Raw genomic sequence first — 18,051 nt, 5'->3', positions numbered from 1 at the left:
GAAAATTAAAGATGATACATTGAAATAAAGCCTGATTCACTTTTAGGTAAGACAAATTTGCTTAAGTTAGATGACTTCTGCCCAAAAGTTGTCTTGGTTTTAAAGACAAATGGACCACAAAAGAAGTAGCAGTATTAGGAGTTATGTCCTTGTTGCACTAGGTGTGTTCTTCTTAGAGAAAATGTGCCACTGTGGGGCCTGTTTTTGAGGTCTGTTTTTCTCAAGTTTATATTAAGTGTGACAGTGAGTCAACTTACTTCATGTAAGCACTCTTAGTTTCAGCATCACATCTTCCTGCACACGTCCATGATTCCTGTCATGATGATTATGGACTGAACCTCTGAAACTATAGGTGGTTTAAGATTTACATGGTTGCCGGGCAGTGGTGGTGCACACCTTTAATCCCAGCACTTGGGAGGCAGAGGCAGGCAGATCTCTGTGAGTTCAAGGCCTTGATGGACTGACAGCCTCCAAAACAATACAGAGAAATCCTGACCCATAAAACCAAAAAAAAAAAAAAGATTTACATAGTCATGGTGTCTTTTCACAGCATTACAAACCTAACTAAGACAGAAGCCAATAGAAAAATCTATAAAATATACAAAATACTTACTAGAAAGTAGTATAGATATGAAATCTTAATACATAGGATCAAGCTTCAAGAAAAATTAAAATAACACAAATCCACAATTCCATGTACTATCCTGTAACCCACTTCTTGGTGTATTTCCTAATTTCAGACCTCTGGAGGCCACTAAGCAGCTAAATGGTGATCCTGGGCGTTGGGTGAACCTGAAAGAATTAAATTACAAGGAAAGATTTTGCAGAGTAAAAGGTAGGTAGAAAGTATTGCAAGCATTTAATTGGATAGCCTGAAGGGTTTATCCCACATGTAAGAGAATACAGAAACACAACAGTACTGACCAAAAATAAATGCAGTTCCCAATAAGAAAATACATCTAATAAAAAGAAACTGAATGGACACTGATCCTTACTCTTCCCATTCAATCTTGATTTTACTCAAAACTAACTGGACTAGTATTATTTTCCATCAGTGCTTCCTGAACATAACACCAATAAAACAGACACTGAGATTGACAATTAATAAGTGGGACCTCCTGAAACTGAGAAGCTTCTGTCAGGCAAATGACACAGTCAACAAGACAAAAATGTATCCCAAAGAATAGGAAAAGTTAATTACTAACTCCACATCTGACAGACGGTTGAAGATGGGGAAGTCCTGTGTTTATGTCAATAAAGCACTGTTGGCCAATAGGGAAGCAAGATAGGTAGGACTAGGAATCGAGGAGGACTCTGGGTAGGAGAAACACAGGGAGTCACCATGTAGCAGCATAGGGGCAAGAAGTCCAGACCTTTTCTCTGGTAAGAGAAATATTTAGAATAACAATTATGGGGTAAATACTTAAGTCAGAGATAGCCAGTAAGAGATCAAGCAAATGACCAACAGCTTCATAATTAATACAGCATCTTGTGTGTTATTTGGGGACTACAACATGGCAGAGCCCAGGGGACTGGTGGGGAAAAACCAAAGTGGCTGGCAAGGAAAAGGCTTCTCTCTACAGGTTGATCTTCAAGTCCCCAAACACCAAAGATTCCAATTAAAAAGCAGGGTACAGAACTAAATAGAGAAATCTCCATAGAGGAGTCTAAAATGACTGAGAGACACTTATGAAAGTATTCAACATTCTTAGCCATTAGGGAAATGCAAATCAAAACAACTCTGAGATAACATCTTACTCCAGTCAGAATGGCTAAAATCAAAAACACCAATGACAGTTTATGCTGGATAGGATGTGGAGAAAGGGAAACACTCACCCAAAAGATGCACATGGACATCTGCTCCACTATATTCACCGCAGCAATATTTGTAATAGCCAGAACCTGGGAGCAACCTAGATGCCCCTCAACTGAAGAGTGGATAGAGAAACTGTGGTACTTTTACACAATGGAGTACTACTTGGCAGAAAAAAAACCAATACAATGGAATCTTGAAATTTGCAGGCAAATGAATGTCACTATAAGAAACCACCCTGAGTGAGATAACCCAGTCACAAAAAGACAAATATGGTATGTACTCAATCATTTATGGATTTTATACATGGTTCAGGGGAGTGTCAGCCTACAATGCCACTGCCAGAAATTCTGGGAACACAAGGAGGACACTAAGAGAGATAAGTGTGTTACCCCAGAGAAGGGGAATGAGACAAGATCCCCTGAGCAGATTGTGAGCATGGGGGAGGGGAGCGGGAGGAGGGAGAATGAGATGGGGATAAAAGAAGGGGAGAGGAGCACATGGGGAGCCGGTATGTTGAGTTTGGGGAAGAATAGAGGAGAGTAGGATGAGAGATACCATATTAGAGGGAGTCATTATAGGTTTGAGGAGAGATCTGGCACTAGTGATGTCTCCAGAGATCTACAAGGATGATACCAACTGGCAAAATAAGCAGTAGTGGAGAGGCTACCATAAAAGCCCTTCCCTGATAATGAGTTTGATGACTACCTTATATGCCCTCCTACAGCCTTCATCCAGTGTCTGATGGAAGCAGAGACATACACCCACAGCTAAATACTCAACTGAACTTCTGGAACCCAGTTACATAGAGGGAGAAGTTATGACCAAAGGGGTCAATACTGGAGTGATGAATCTCACAGAGACAGCTGACCTGAATAAGGGGAGGTCTTCGACTTAGGCCTATGTCCTGCCCTTGATGAAATGTCAGACTCTGGAGATCCCCCATGGAATGCCTTACCCTCCCTGGGGAGCAGAGTGGGGATTGGGTGGGGGCTTGGTAGGGTTGGTGGAGAGTGGTAGAAGAGGGGAGGGAGAGGGAGCTGGGACTGACATTTGAAACAAGCTTGTTTCTAATTTAAATAAAAAAGATAAAAAAGAAATATCGCAATAAGAATGAAAAAAGAAGTTAATAAATGAGAAAACACTGAAGGACAAACCCATAGTGTTAAAGTTTCAACTTTAAAATCAAATTCAATTTTCAACAATATATTATTCTTCAAAATGTACCTGGGACCTCTCAAAGAGCAGCAAATATTCTGAAGCAGTAAGAAATATCTCTATCTCTTAGGTAACTGTTTTAATCGACTGTACTATTTTTCTACATAGGTTTTATCTGTACATTGTTATGTTTTAGTAAGCAATATAATATTAGCATGATTCTGGCATTGCTGTCTAGTACACTGATAATGTGGGCTAAGAGTTTTAATGACTGAATTACATTGTGTTGGGGGGGAGACATTATACTTTAAATGACCTTAAGAAAAATTTATCACTCATTACAGTGTATATATGCCAATAAAAAGTTTAAAACACCAGTACCAGTAATTTCATTCCAGAGGAATCCAATGTCTGTCCGTGGCTGCCAAGGGCACCTCCACTCACATATGCACATACCCACACACAGACATGCAGACACAGAATTTAAATGAAAATATATATCATGAAAATAAATTTCTTTAGAAAACAAACTTGAAGTGGGTTTCTTTAATTGTACACATGGGTGTATGTATGTATATATGTTTGGAGGTAAGTGTATATATGAATGCAGATGCCTGTAAAAATCCAGGAGGGCGCATTAGATCCCCTACAGGTGGAGATAGAGGAGGTTGTGAGCCATCTGTATTGAATACTATTGGCCTCCTCATGAGCAGTATGTGCTGTTAACTGGTGAGATATCTCTTTAGTCCTTAAGTCTTATTTTTAAATTTATTGTTTAAATTTATTGTTTTAAGTGTAAAGTGCTTTCGCCCCATATCTGTGTTTGTAACATATACGTGCCTTATGCCCACAGGTCCAAAGGATCCAGTGACGACTTATGACCACTGTGGGCATAAGGCACACCTATGGGAGATGGAAACCAAACTAAGGTTTTTGTCAACAGCACCAAGTGCTCTTAATAACTAAAAAAACTCTCCATGTACTCCCAACAGAAAATTTGCATTTCCCTGATGGCTAAGTATGTTGCACACTTTCTTAAGTGTCTCTCAGGATTTTAAATTCCTCTATTGAGAATTCTCTAAATTTTTTACTGGAGAAGTTACTTTTGTCATTATTATTACTAGTTTGATAATAATATATGTGTAGGGCAAAATGTGTTCAAATTCTGTTTGTGCTGTCATTAATATTTCAAGTGAAGGAGCAATTAGATCAGGGTAAGTAATGTTTCTTAAATGTTTTTCAAAATTTTTATTGACTTATAACTGCATATTTATTAGATACAGTATGGCATTTAACCATGTGTATATAATGCATACTAATTGACTTAGAGTATTTCTTTTCATCTCGCATTTAAATAGCTTGTTGTTAATTTTGAGTTCCTTTCTTCTGCTCATCCATAAAGTACATAACAAATTACTACTCTCTGTTACAGTATAAAGTACCACAGTAGGGATGCCCAACACACTCAAATAGAGCAATCCTTCAATTAAAATAAAGATCAAAGTAGACACTATATATTCTTCTTCCAACTCAACTTCTAAAGCTTCCAATAAACGACTGGGAAGGATATTAGTATCCTCAAGTTATACAATAAACAAACATATAAGTCAACAATAATTGGGAATTTATGTTTTTGTGGTTTCATTGAATCCACATCCTGCGAAGTCATAAGGACATTGTGATTGCAAAGAAATTACTGAATATGTATATGCAGTCCAAGATAACTTTGACTGTTTCAAGGGGAGAATAAATGTTTTGTTTTGCTCCCTGTTTTAAAAATCAATTATTAAATAGATTCATGCAAGTCATATGGGTGTGAATAATGCACTATTTGCTTCACTCAGTGTCATAAACTTCATAATGATTATTCCTGAAGCTGCTAAATAAATATTTATTGAAAAGAGGGAAAGTGAATAAGAAAATCTGAGTCACTGTGAGTAAAATACCAATGGGAATTGTTGGTGAACTTTAACAGTTTTCCAAGACTAAAATCTGTGGATAAGGAGAAGAGTTTCATCTTTGATTTAGAGCAAAAACAAATAGTTGCTTATGACACCTTAACTATATTAAAGCAGCATTGGTCCTAGGTAGCTGCTCTTTATTGTTAATGTGCATAGAAATAGGATTATATCATTTAACCTATCACCTCATATGAGCCTCTCAGAAGTCCTATTTCAGAATTGTTTTATTTTGGATAATTCTTTATTAAGATTTTGAAGAATTAAGTGGTTTCATCATGATTTGTCAGCAACTGAAAAATTAAAAGACTTTTTGCTCATTTCAAACCAATTTTTATCTGCCACAGTTTCATAGATGAAACAAAAAACTTTTGGGTTAGAAAAGGAAAACATTTTTTATTATTTATTGCACAGTAAATAGCATGGCTTTATGTTTCTGTGTGTTCCGTTGCCCCTAAATTCAACAGGGAAAACATAGTTACCAGTCTGATGCCACATATTCAGGGGTCTGTGTCACAAAAGTAGGAAATCTGAACCTGTGAGACCTGATGTTTTATGATGGACAATAAGGGAAGCTGCCTAGCCTTGACTCCGGAGAGACACTTTGATTTTATTTTACTGGCTATAGTTTACTTTATTGTGGTTCACTACAGAGGGAGACAATCCCTCAGAATTCATGATCGTTCACTCTATAGACATCAGTGAAGGTCTACAATATAAGGGGAGTTAGTGATCTGCTAAATATGAAGACAGACCTATTGATTCCTTTCTCATAAATCCCAAATTTGGTCTTCTTGCCTTCTGGCAAATTCCAGTAAATGTACAGAATTCTATCACAAGTGTTATTAGCCATCTCTCAACAATTGAAGTACTGTTGTCTAAATATTCAGACTAGGATCACCTTAAAAAACTATTTGAGAATATTGACAATGGACTTAGGGTAATTCATGAAGTTAGCATTAGCTAAAGAATAGAGACAGAATTCAGAATCTTGGGTTAAAGACAAGATGATTCACACAAAAGAAAAGAACTGTGTGAACTATATATCTGAAGGTTAGAAGCTCATTTTTGTTGCCTTGATTTTCACAAAGTTCTATATGTTTCTGCAGGAGAATGAGAATCAAGGCTTAATGTTACTGATAAATGTTTTTACAAAAATAAGATACAAAATATGTCTTTTTTAAAGAGCATATTCATTTCGTTTAAAGAGTAGAACCCAATCTTTATTTACAGGACACTGAAGGATAAGAAATTCCACATAGAAATAAGAAACTCAGAGGCAGCTCCATATAGTATTACAGTTTACAACTGTTCAAGTATAGTATTTTGTAAAAAGTGCTGCAATAACAAACCACATTTAGAAAGAGTTCTTAGTAGAGAAGCAGTAAGACAATTTTATGAGGATCACAGCAAGTAGCTAACAACTTTGTCCCTCAGCTGGACATTAGAAATTAAAGGTCCCCGGAGCCTCATCCGGTACTTAAAAGGTAAAACCTTCAGAGGTAGTTTCTAGCACCATGTTTTGATCTTTGTCTTCCTCCACTGAGAAATACTTTCCAATCAAGCTTAATGCAGCTTTGTGCAACACTCATTTTCTTGGCTCTGTAGTGCTTCGATTTTGTCCAAGACTCCACACTCTTCAATCATTATACTGAGTTTCGCTGTCTCACCTAGTTTCTCAGCAGCATGAATGATATTTGAAATGGTGTCAAGAATAACCAAAATCAGTTTGGTATCTTTTGCACTTAAGAGGTTGATCAAAGTTTCTATTATGCCACAGTGAACAAGATACACAATCTGTTCAACAGTCCCAACACTGCTCTAGTTGGTCACAGCCCACACAGCTTCCTTTAATGTCTTGGAGTCTGCCTTAGAGAGGACACCAATAAGAAAGGGGACTAAGCCATGATTCGTAGCTTGCTGTACCTGGTCCTGGCATCCAGCTGTGATATTTGACATTGTCCACATGGCCTCCTTCTGGATATTAGTTTTGGGGTTTGTTAGCAGGCTGGGAAAACTGCAAGTGCTCCTGCATCCATCACAATCTGAGTCTGTTTATCTGTTCCAGTGACGATATTCCCTATGTCTCTGAGTGCCGGAGTCACATTTGGCAACTCAGTAGCTCCTAGAAGCTTTACAACTTGGGGCACTACTCCTGTCTTTACAAACATTTCAATCTGCTCTTTTGGATCATCAATAAAGTAGGAAATAACTCAGCAGGAATCTGCTAATACTTCTGGGTTATTGTGATTCTGGAGACTAACTAAATTCGGAATTATCTGCTCCACAGCATCTAAGGGGGATGCAGAATTCTTGTTTTGACAAAGGTTTGAAAGTGTCCAGGTAAGATTGTGTAAGTAAGTAACCACATGCCAAGGAAGACAGGTCAGGAATTGCAAGAAGTGTCAACAGTAGATCAACTGCCCCATATTTGATAACTAAATCTCGGAAAACTGAAACATCGCCTGAAATGTTTTCTCGAGCCCATAGAGCTTGCTCGCTAATGTGAAGTTGGGGAGACGCCAAGAGAGAAATGAATGCTAGGATAGCACCTCCATCTACCACAACCTTGATCTGTTCGGATGTTCCAGAAGCAATGTTAGTTCCTGAGCAAATTCAAACTGAATGGTACTACAATCAGTTTTGCCCAAGAAGGATACTAATTTTAGTATCAAAAGGGGCCGGATGATGCTATCTGAGTAGCTTGAGTAATTTGGAGTTGGCTTTCCCAATTGTTGCTGTTTATGCCTTTAACAATGTCTTCAACAGACCAATTTACAGAGCATTATTGTTGCAGCTTTCCTGCAGAGGAGAAGTAATATCTTCAGGAAATGATCTGGCATTTCTCCTTTTCAGTGTATGGTGGCCTTTGCTTTCCTTGTTTCCACATTAACCTCTGTCCGGTGACGCTGCATTTTCTGTAGCGTCTTACCCCTTGATTTTGAATCTGTTAAGCCGGGCAGCTAGTGAATTCCCATTCTCGTTGGTGGACATTGTTACAGAAATACTGGAGAAAGCTGCTCGGGCATCCACGCAAGGCCGTGCAGGGCTCTCAGGCTGCAGGGTCGGCAGCCCTCGAAATGTCCACTGTGCCTCAGCCCTCAGACTTTGTGCGGAGTTTATTCATTTAACTAATATCTCTATATATACTTCCCGACAGGAAATGGAGATTGTTTTAATAGAGACCGTTGCATATATAGACCTAATGCTTGGGACTCAAGAGAAGTTTGAGTGTGTTACATTCATCCATAATCAAACACACAAAGTTTAAAAAGAAAGAGAAAAACAATAATAGCTGATGCGGTAATTCAATGCATTAATTCTAGAGAATTTTATTAAGGAAGAGATTAAGCTTCCTCTATAAATTTGCTAAAATTAAATTAACACGTCATGCAGTAATTTCTTTCATATTTTTGCTTCTTTGGGGGAGTAAATTGTTTTTAATGTTTCCTTTCAATATTTTTGATAAGTAACCTGACCACATTATTAGCAGTATTTTGCCAACAGGAGCTAGTTCTTTAATATTCAGTCTTATTTTACTTTTTTATCCTAATTTATTCTCTGCCTTTGACAATTCAGAAACGTGGTATTTTAATCTGATCATTGAAGAGTGTACTTTTGGTAACTGTCACAAATTATCTTAGTCAAGTTTTTGTTTTGTTTTGTTTTTTGCTGCGAAAAGGCACCATGACCATTATAATTCTTTAAAGAAAAACATTTAATTGAGTGGGCTCACTTACAGTTTCAGAGGTTCACTCAACTATCACCATGACAGGGAGCACAGTATCATGCAGGCAGATGTCTTACTGAAGCTCAGAGTCCTATATCTTGCAGGCAACAACAAGTTGGCTGACAGTACACTGAGGGGATCCTGAGAAACAGGGACCTCAAAGCCCATCAGCACAGTGAAACACTTCTTCCAAAAAGGTCACACCCATTCCAGCAAAGGCTCACCTCCTAATAGTGTCACTTCCTATGAGATTATGGGTGCCAATCACATTCAGACTTCCTTACAATGTATGATATGGTTTTCAATGCATTTGAGATGGTAGCAATGTATAAGTAAACATATATACATGTGAAAACTCAAGCATCACTGCAAATAAGAAGCCTTATGATCTCTGCATACTTGTGGCTTAATATTATAGAATAATCATGTTGATATGAAGGAATCTGTACACTGTTCTATTATACATATATGACTTGGAATGAAATAAGTTCAATCAGTGCCATCTTTCCAAGAATGAGAAGTTCAGCTAATTCATTGATGATTTGCTATTGATAGTGAGCAAGAATACTTTTTTCTGAATTGGTCAAGTGAAAGAAGACAAAAGAATAAAGTTCTGATTTGAGAATAAGATGTAATTAGCATTTTGCTGAAGTCCTTTAGGATGAAAGAACTGAGGAGATGTAACTGAAATGAAAACTTATCTAGGAATAATCTTGAAAACCAGAAGCATATTTTTGAGATAGGTTCTCTCATATCTGTAGCCAGGAAATAGCACTGAACTTCGAGTCTTCTTGCCTGTATTTCTTGAGTGCCAATATTGCTGCCATGTGCAACTATGCTCAATTTTCATGCTGTGCTTGCATTTGAACCCATGGCAAGTTTCCTCCCAACTAACTGCATCTCTGTCTCTTAGATCTTATGTATTAAAAATATGAAAAATTATTATAAAAATAGAAAAGAACATTTCCTCACGAATAAGTTATTGTACATGTTTAAATGTTATACTACTAAAACTATTAATATCCCCAAAAATTAGAGAATATTTTCATATCCTACCATTCCTCCAAGGGCTAGGGCAGAGTGTTCTGGACTTGAGCAAATTACTCTGGATGATGAAATTATGGAAATTGAAGGGGTGAATGGGGGTAAATTTTAAGAGGTGATGAAGAGGAGAACTATTTCTTCTGTTCAAGAAGGCCCATACTGCAGAGCCTTCAGCAGCCTTGCATCTGCACAGTGAGTCCTCAGGTGCCTTCTGAAGCTGTAAGATTTATGAGTGTCCAGGTGAGAAGAAGACTTTTCTCCCCCGCAGGACAACTATTTAAATAGAATCAAACAGTTTTCATCTTTGGTTCCTGGCTTTTTGTAAAGCTTTTTTTTCAAAGGATAAAAATTACTCTGAACACAGCAGTTTGTTCTTTAACATGGGGACAGGTAGAAGAGATGTGCTCCAATAGTTTTTTTTTTATTTTCAGATCTTCAATAAACTTATTTGATATCAAGTTGGTTACTGATTTGTTTGGGGATGCATATTTTAAATTAGCAAATACATATCTGTGTTTTACGTGCTTAATATATTTCTTCCCTATGTCCTAAATATGTGTACTCATATGTATCCATATATGTGTCAGATAGATAGATAGATAGATTATTTTAGGATTTTACCTAAAATGAAGTAGTCATGGTGATATAAATGAGATGTAGTCCTCTCAACATTTTAAAACTAACAGAAAAGGTCATTTGCAGTCCAGATTCCATGACCTCCCACTAGCTCAGGTCAGCTGTCTCTGTGGTTTTGCCAATCACGGTTTTGACCCTGTCCTCTTGGTTATATGATCCCTTCTCCCACTCTTAAACTGAACTCCTGGAGCTCAGCCCAGTGCTTGGCTGTGGGTCACTGCATCTGCTTCTATCAGTTACCAGATGTAAGCTCTGTGATGACAATTAGGGGAGTCACTAATTTGATTATAGGGGAATGCCAGTCTAGTCACTGGGCAACCTGCATGGGACCGAAATAGGCCCTCTGAATTTGGGTGACAGTTATACATGTTGATGTGTTGGTGGGTGCACAGGACTTATCCCTGGTGCACGGACTGGATTTTTGGAGCCCACTTCCTATGGTGAGATACCTTACTCAGTCTTGATAAAGTGGGGAGGAGCTTGGTCCTACCTCAACTTGTTGTGCCAGATGTTGTTGATCCCCCAAGGCAAGCCTTACCTCATCTGAAAAGTGGATGTAGGAAGGAGGGGCCAGGAGAAGGGGAGGGAGGGAAAACTGGAGTTGGACTATAAAATTTTAAAATGAATTAAAGAAAAGAAAAGGTTATTTTCTGAAATGATGTTCGTTCAGTGAAACAGATGGCTATGCTCTGCTTTGTGATATGGATCACACTGCAAGAATTACTTCCCATTTCCAGGATTAGCTTTGCCTGAAAAACAGGAAAAGTTATGGCACTTATCACACACAGAAACATGATGAAGGAAAAGAACCTATCTCAGTCACCTACAAAAAGCCACCCCATTTCCCCAAATTCTTCTTTGAAAATGAGTACTATTAAGACAGCAGAGGTGACTCAGTAGCTCTAATGACAAACACTTAAGTGGAGCATTGTCCCAAGAAATTGGGTTAGGGAAGCTTCAGCTTGATAGTAAATCAAGTTATTGCTCAGAATATTGCAAACCAGTTACAGGCAACATAACATCCTAAAGCCTGATCACCTGGGACTAAAATGTCGCATGCACCTTCCCAATCAATAACATCACGAGTCCTATTGTTAGTGCTAAGACTTGAATCCAGGGGCTTGTGCACACTAAGCAATATGTCTAACACTAAGTTACATTCCAGGAACAGAAAAGTTTTTAAGTGGTAGGGCTAAAAGAGTGTGCTACCAAAGAATTGTAGTGTCCTTTGAAGTTAACTATATGGCAGGCTTGCAAATTATCAACACCAAGAAAGGATTTTTAAAAGAGAAACAGTCTCCATTACAGCAACCATGAGACTATTTCAACTTCATGTGCCCCTGCCATTTTTAGCTGCCTGTAAGCACTACTTCCTCTTTCTCCTGAGTCTAGTAAGGCATAGACACCTGAAAAGATAGGCTAAACGTTCATTACAGATATTCTAATAAGACAGGGCCATTCAGGGATCCCTTGTGAGCCAATCCTTCACAGTCAAGAGACCTGGCCAGTACAGATGGGGTCTCAGTATTCTGTACTTACAAATGAGAGATCAAAAAATCAGTCAACCTGGAATTGGAGACCTGGGATTCTAGTGACACTTTGGATAAAATTTTAAAAAGACATTCTACTTTCAGTGGGAGAGAAGAGCAATGACTCATCCTTCTAGAACACTTTTTTTTTCTTTTCAAGATGTCGTATGTTCTGTAACTAAAGGAGCAAAGCCCAAACTATTTTAGGGAGTTTCTGTTTACCCCAGGACATTAAAACCTAGCACAATATCAAGTTGCTGTTGAGAACTGCAGGCAGAAAAGAAAAGAAAGAATAGGTAATACATTTGATTTGATCTAATATCAACTGGAGAATTATCCAAGAGAGGGATTGTTTCATATGCCTATACCCATATTTGCAAGTAGTGAAAATATTCAAACCATAGAAAATCAAGTTGAGAGTTACAATTATTTTCTTTTGATTTAGTATATCACTATATTGTCTGTTGTGGTCTTGAACTTCCTACTACAAGTTTTTTGTTTTCTTTTCTTAGACTCATGTCCCTTGAGTATCTGAAATACAGGTTAGCATCATGTTATCTGACAAAGGCCTGTATTTAAAAATAAATCAACAAATAAGATACAGTATAAAAACTTCCTTCCTTTAAAGCCTTAAAAAATGACAGTTCTGTAATTTTCTACAAATTAAATTTCTTAAGTTTTGACTCCTAAATTTTAGATTTGATATCTAAACAATTACTCATATTCTGTCCAGAATAAGTTATATGTTTGGAAAGAGTATGATTAACATTATGCAGGGCAGTTTCCTTAGTCCAGTTATTACTATTTAATAATAAGAAAGGTTGGTGATGTAAACATCATACTTAGCTCCCCTTCTGGAGGCCGTGAATCCCATTCTTTGGCGATAATAACAAAGCAAAAGGCACTACATGGTGACTTAGAGAAGAGAAGATATCTGGGGTCTTTCTTATTTTTAAAAAGGAACAAGGTCATGATAGGACCTCATCCTCACAAGTTTACAATAGCAACCACTTCCAAAAGTTCCCACTTCCAAGTACTGTTAACATACATTTGACTGAATTTCTGACAATATATTCAAACTCTACTGTAAATTGTGTTCTCAATGATTTTCATAATATAGAGAAAGTGGCTTAAACTTAAATCACAAAATATATAATGTAAACTTAATTTTTAAAAACTGGAATTTTCAGCATTTAATAAGAATATCAAATGCCATATTTCTGTCTTAAATGGGAAATAGACTGTTTTCATGAGAAGTAAATATTACTTAAAGGAAATATTTATAATTTAGCAAAACAGGTACTTGAATTTTTAACTTATTAAAATACTTCACTGATAATAGATGCTTTTATGACTTCCTAAAGGAGAAATTTGAATCATCACATTTTTATGCCTCAAATACTTTTTTACCCAGAAGTTTTGGATGTTATCTTGGTTTCATGCATCACCCCAAATAAAATTACCTTTTTCTGCTTAAAAAGTTGCAGTTGGGCCTATTCATTGTAACTAGAAGCCACTGATACTGACATTGTATCTTATGATCTATAATTTATTGAATACTGATGTGTCTGACAGCTAGATATAAACAATTTTCTGAAAGTGTCCTTTTAATTATCTCATTTAGTTTTCAGATCTTAATATAATTTTACCTCTTGCCCTTTCTCTTTCCTCTCTCCAATCCCACCAGATACCCTTCCTTGCTCTTTTAAAAATGAATTTCTTAATGAAAATATGAAGATTAGGTGCCTCTCTTAGGAAGTGTTCCTTGGCTGTAAAGAGACACCTTGACTATAGAAACTCTAATAAAAGAAAGTATTTAACTGTGGCTCACTTACAGTTTCAGATTCCAGGAAACATAGTAGCATGCAGACAAACAAGGTGCTAGAGAAGTCTCTGTGACATCTGGATCTGCAGACAGGAGAAGAGAGAGACACTGGGCTTGTCTTAGGTCTTAGGTCCTTTAACACACCCCCATGACACACTTCTTCCAACAAGGCAGAACCTACTCTAAAAAGTCCAGACATCCTAATATCTTCCAAGTAGTGAAATTCTCTGATGACTAAGCATTCAAAATATGACCCTATGGGATCATCCTTATTCTACCCACCTTCACAGCTTCATACAATGGCCTCTGTGAACCTTCATGCAGGGACACTTCTGACACATACTTAGTCTTAGTGATTTTCCTTAACCCAGTACAGAAATTCTAGAACTTCTTTCTTGAGTCCTTTACTGTGAAACCTGAATTGTGTGGCTGAAGATTGGGGCTGGAGCATGGCTTCCTTGTTCAATTATATCTTCACCAGATTTCTGTTTTTGAAGGTTTTCTTTACTGCTTAATCATGTCTTCAATTAATTTTCACAAGATAGAAGCTTAGCTAGGTGGGGTCTTGATCTGAGGTCACCTCTCCCTTTATTCCATTTGATGTCAGACTTTTTTTAAACTCACAACCATGTGACAAAGTCAATACTAAGCTGTTTTGAAATCTCTGCCAATGTCATTCATCCAGAATTCTTCAATTTAGCCTTAGGCAGATTTTTGGAGAAGGGCAGAAAGCAGCCACATTATTTTCCAAGATGTCATAAGAGATGTCTCTAGGACACTTACTAATATTTTTCTCCTTTGACACTTCTCAAGGCAGGTCCTCATAATGTACATTGATCTCATTATCACTATCTCCATGCTCCTACTACTATGGCCCATTAAATTTTTCTTCAAGTGTTCAACTGATTTCCTAATTGAAAGTCCTAAGTTCACATTCTGCTAGCAAACAGCATAGTCAGGTCTGTGCCAACAATACCCCACTCTTGGTACCAACTCCTGGCTTAGTGTTTTAGGGCTCTGAAGAGACACCATGACCATGGCAACTCTTGTGAAAGAAAGCATTTAATTATTGCTTGCTTACTGTTTCAGAGGTTTAGTTTGTTATCCTTCTAATATAAAACCTGGCAGCACAGAGGGAGGAGACATGATAGTCAATAGTTATACATCCAAATCCACAGGCAGCACTAAAAGAGAGCCAATGGACCTTCTTTGGGCCATTGAAACCTGAAAGACCATCTCCAGTGACACACTTCCTCCAAGAAGGCAGCACTTACACCAACAAGATCACATCTCCTAATCCTCAAATAGTGCCTTAGTTCCTGATGACTAAACATTCAAAATTATAAGCCTAGGCGCCACTCTTATTCAAACAACCACAGTCAGTAATACACCATTTTGATAAGAGCTCACTTGCTATTTGCTTTTATTTCACTAATTATTGGACCATAATTTAATTAAGTAGCCATTTACTGATGGGCGGTTAGGTGCTTGGAAATATTTCTCTTAATACTTTTCTAGTATGAATAGGAGTGAAAAATCTTTAGAAATGCTTCATTTCAAAAACAAATCAGTATGTCAGGATTACTAACTGAGAGAATATGCTTATAAATTGGAAGAATATTTTCAAAACTCAGTAAAACCTAAACTAATTTATGAGCAGTATTATAAAACAATTTTCATTTACAACTTAATCAAAATAGTGTAGCATTAACTATCTTGACATTTCCAAATCAGATAGCTGAAAAATGGATCTGAAGAGCAGTTTAAACATGCTTCAGTCTTAGGTAACTGTGCTAGCTAATTGTATATCAACTTGACACAATCTAGAATCATTGGAGAGGACAGAGCCTCTATTGAGAAAATTCCTCTGTAAGATCTGCCTGTATGAAAACCTGTAGGGCATTCTCTCAAGTGGGGACAGATGTGGGAAGGCCCAGCACATTGTGGTTGGGGCAGTCTCTGCACTAATGACCTTTGATTCTGTAAGAAAGCATACAGAGCAAGTCATAGTGTGAAAGCCAGTAAGCAGTACATCCCCAACTGTTTTTCCTACCATGTTTGAGTTCCTGTGTGGATTTCTTTTTATGATAAACAGTGAGATATAGACATATATGCCAAATAAACATGTTGCTCAACAATTTGCTATTTGTTGTGGTGTTTTCATCATAAGAATAGTAGCCTTAACAAGGATAGTGACTTTGATATTTATAAACGTTAGAGGCTTCTTTTATTTATTTCACAATACTCATAACTTCTGTCTCTATATATTGTCTTACAATGTATAATTTTATTGCTACATCATATTGTAAAATCTAACCTTTAAATGTAATTGCACATATATTATGTGCATATTCATTGTGAAAGAACACATATATTTAACTTTACTTTCTTTGCATGGTGGCTCATTTACACAAGGAAGGTCACTGAAATCCCTTATTTGATATTCAATATGTTATGCATTTGGGTACTATTTTTGGAATGTAACTTCACATAATAACTGTTCTGAAGGAATGATTTAATTTTTGATAGTTTATTATTTATGATGGAATTTGCTGACTTAGTCCTTCACTACTTTTCTTGCCATTGTTTCTGCTGCTGTTGCATTTCCCTGTCTGCCTTTGTACACATGTTTTTAATATAAGCATTTACAATTCACTGTTTTCAAATCATGCTATAATAATATTCTTAAGGACATCTTAGTAAAATTAAAATTTAACTCAGAAACTTTGTTTCTGTTCTGCCTGGTCACACAGCCCTTCAGGCCCAAATAAATACACTGAGGCTTCTTTTAATTATTAAACTGTTAGGTCCTTACTAGCTGCCTCAAAAACTACTAATCTATGTATTTCTAGATGGCCTTGCCTTACCTGAGAAGGTTCTAGCATGTTATTCCTTCAGCGACTATATGGTGTCTCTCCCCTGCCTCCCCATCTGTGTACTCTCCCCAGCATCCTCCTCATCTGTAAGCCCATCCTATACTTCCTGCCTGGCTACTAACTAATCATTGTTTTATTTATCAACCAAAAGAGAAATGTATATACAGAAGGACATCCCTCATCATACTTAGATTGAGTCTTATGGTAATGTTGAGAATCAAATATTCCTTTCTAATTACTTAAGTACTCATATAAATCACTTATGTTTTTGCATATTTGTTTCTGCGTTTACTCATGTGTTTTTGTATGTGTCCCCAGAAGTCACATAGTCCATGTGTGAAGGTCACAGGACAAATTGTAGGAGTTTGTTCTCTCTTTCTACCACTTGGGTTTTAAGGATCACCTCTGATTATTTGGTTTGGCAGAGAGTGCTATTACCCACTGAATGATCTTTCCAGTCAGTCAGGCTGCTTAACATATTTAAATCGTAGATAAATTCTTTATTTTAGGGTTGAATACATGACTCGGGTGGCTAATCTTGGTTGTCATCTTGAATATGGCTAGAATCAAATAAGTCTTATAAGATAGGCAAGGCTCTGTAGGATTTTCTTGAATGAATCTTTGGAGGTAGGGAAACCCAACCTAAACCTGGGCCACACCTTCTGGTAATAGCCCACATAAAAGTCTATGAAAGAAGGGTCTTTAGCTATTTGCCTGATTCAACTGGCAAGTTCATCTATTCAGTTACTGAGGGACTCTGTGGGTTCATATTTGAATACTTATTCAACAGAGAGTGGAACTTCTTGGTAAGATTAGGAATATAAGATGTGTACCATTGTGGGAGGAAGTGTGTCACTATGTGGAGAGTGTGAGATTTCAAAAGCACATTCCTGTGGCCATGTGGTCTCTCTCTCTCTCTCTCTCTCTCTTTCTTTCTCTCCCTCCCTCCCTCCCTCCCTCCATCTCTCTCTCTCTCTCCCCTCCCTCCCTCTCCCCATCTGGATCATGTTGTAGATCTCAACTACTTTCTGGTATGCATACCTACAGCCATTCTCCCTATAATGATGATTATGAACTAAGCCTCTGAAAATGTAACCCAGCCCCAATCAATGCTTTCCTTTACAGGAAGTGCTGGGTCACTGTTACTCTTGACAAAGACACACTCCATTTGTGTCAGAATACTCTTCAGAATGTGCCATATATTAATCTTTCTCTCATTTTCTTCCAATTTTATAAACAAATACCTTATAAAATGACAGATCCTCTAGTGATTTTTTTCCGTGAGGGTCTCTACAAACAACAGGGGCAGTATATAATGATCCATGTGAGGCAAGAAAGCAATCTGGTTCAACACAACTCAGTAGTCTGTGTTGGTGTAAACTTCTGCAGCGTGTCACTGGGAAGTTTATTTTAGGCATATTAAGTACAGTACGTTTGGAAAAACATTTGCTTATCTAACAGAATCCACTGTGCACAATAAGG

The 18,051-nt window shown here is 37.3% G+C and overlaps 1 pseudogene; it reads right to left on the bottom strand.

Annotated features, from left to right (window-relative positions):
• Positions 1-6,373: 6,373 nt before the first annotated feature.
• LOC101833812 lies at positions 6,374-7,923 on the bottom strand (annotated as a pseudogene).
• Positions 7,924-18,051: the final 10,128 nt, after the last annotated feature.

The sequence above is a fragment of the Mesocricetus auratus genome, unplaced genomic scaffold (assembly GCF_017639785.1).
Source record: "Mesocricetus auratus isolate SY011 unplaced genomic scaffold, BCM_Maur_2.0 Super-Scaffold_100020, whole genome shotgun sequence".
NCBI lineage: Eukaryota > Metazoa > Chordata > Mammalia > Rodentia > Cricetidae > Mesocricetus > Mesocricetus auratus.
This window is presented reverse-complemented; position numbering and strand designations above follow the sequence as displayed.